The sequence below is a fragment of the Vanessa atalanta genome, unplaced genomic scaffold (genome assembly GCF_905147765.1).
Source record: "Vanessa atalanta unplaced genomic scaffold, ilVanAtal1.2, whole genome shotgun sequence".
Classification (NCBI taxonomy): Eukaryota; Metazoa; Arthropoda; class Insecta; order Lepidoptera; family Nymphalidae; genus Vanessa; species Vanessa atalanta.
Window position 1 is genome coordinate 1 of NW_025919998.1, and position 2500 is coordinate 2500.

Sequence of the window (2500 nt, forward strand, 5' to 3'; positions counted from 1 at the left end):
ATCCGCTAGATGACATATTTACGGTTAGAACTAGGGGCGGTATCTAATCGCCTTCGAACCTCTAACTTTCGTTCTTGATTGATGAAAACACCTTTGGCAAATGCTTTCGCTGATGTTCGTCTTGCGACGATCCAAGAATTTCACCTCTAACGTCGCAATACGAATGCCCCCAGTTATCCCTATTAATCATTACCTCGGAGTTCTGAAAACCAACAAATAGAACCGAGATCATATTCTATTATTCCATGCACGAAATATTCAAGCGGCATTTGAGCCCGCTTTGAGCACTCTAATTTGTTCAAAGTAAAATTGGTCGGCCCATCTCGACACTCACTGAAGAGCACCGCGATAGGATTTTGATATTGAACCGGCGTTTTACCGCCGGCTCACCGACGATATGCTCCGCAGACGTGTCAGTATCACCGCGGATGCGGTGCACCGACAGCGCGGCGCACAAATGCAAACTACGAGCTTTTTAACCGCAACAATTTTAGTATACGCTATTGGAGCTGGAATTACCGCGGCTGCTGGCACCAGACTTGCCCTCCAATTGTTCCTCGTTTAAAATATTTAAAGTGTACTCATTCCGATTACGAGCCTCGAAAGAGTCCCGTATCGTTATTTTTCGTCACTACCTCCCCGTGCCGGGAGTGGGTAATTTGCGCGCCTGCTGCCTTCCTTGGATGTGGTAGCCGTTTCTCAGGCTCCCTCTCCGGAATCGAACCCTGATTCCCCGTTACCCGTGACAACCATGGTAGTCGCAGAAACTACCATCGAAAGTTGATAAGGCAGACATTTGAAAGATGCGTCGCCGGTACTGGACCATGCGATCGGCAAAAATTTACCCAGATTCATCAAAATTAACGACTTCGGACGAGACGCCCTCCGTCGATTGGTTTTTGATCTAATAAAAGCACTCATCCCATCACTGGTCAGAGTTCTGATTGCATGTATTAGCTCTAGAATTACCACAGTTATCCAAGTAACTGAGTAAGATCTATGGAACCAAAACTGATATATTGAGCCATTCGCGGTATCGCCTTAATACGGCTTGCACTGAGACATGCATGGCTTAATCTTTGAGACAAGCATATAACTACTGGCAGGATCAACCAGGGAGCTAACCGAGACTTGTTGAAGTCGTCAATTACCTCTTCTCGTTTCATATTCGCATATAAAATACACACAAACTTATGCATGCATGTACAATATACGCACAGTATGAAACGAGCGTCTCACCGTATCGTCGATCGCGTTAGACGCGATAGATTTTAACGGTTGACTCTTATAAAAATTTATATGAGACACAAACGCGCTTTAAGCACGCGCGCGCGCGTGCGTGCGCTATAATATATAACGCGACGACAGCGGCGGCGGCGGCGGCGGCGGCGGAGGCGTCTTCACATAATGACACATAACGGTCACGAATTCGAACGTTCTAAACGAGATCGAGTTTTTTTTTCAAAATAACACTTCGCACACGACGTGTACGTATGTATTGTTCAACGATTATTATCGTAAAACATGGGATCGACGCCCGGTGTTTGAGTGATCGTACCGATACTCGGGTTGTGTATTTTTTGTACATGATAAATGTAAAAATTAACAAAAAGAATTTTAGAAACGACCGTTCATATATAATATAAAAATTATACACACTATACGAATACACTGAATCTTTTAAGAACTCCGTCTCTAACGTTTTCTCATATCGTCGCGACGTCGCAGATCGACTACAATGAATCAACATTTATTCCATGAGGATAGATTGTAGCGAGAGCGACGACGACGACGATAAGAGGAAGAGCGCATGAGGCAGAGAGATCTACGTGCGTCCGTCGGTCGGCACAGTTTTACAGAACGAAAAAGAATCTTTTTATCATTTTCACGTGTGTCAGTGAATATCCCCAGCGGTCGAGACGAATCGTACGTACATACTTGGTTGTTACACTACGTAAAGTATAATATAACGCGATACGACGAATCGAGAGACACGCCAGAAGACACGCAACAAAGACGACAAATGAAAACGATAATAACATTTTTTTCGTTATACAAGAGTACTGATCCGGTCACTTCGCGTCTAACATCAATTTTTGAATGTTCGACGTTCGAACCGTCACTACTCCATATATATGCCTGACGATGAGTATGACATTCGGCTCGTTCGAACGGAATGTATTTTTTTTTTTATTATTATTATTATTTTATTATGTTTCTCATATTCGATCTGATATCATAAGACGACGAACCCCAGAACCCGCCCCCCCCCCCCCCTCCCCACCCCCCTCCCCCCCAACTGACACCCCAAACCCTCCAAAATCTCCAAAACTTCGATTATTTTGTTCTATATTTTTATAGATAGTATATGATTATATGATATTATGCAACGTCAATGCAACAACAACGACAACAACAACAACAACAACAACAACAAAAACAAAAAAAAAAAAAAAAAAAAAAAAAAAAACAACAACAACAACAACAAAGAAAGTTGTAT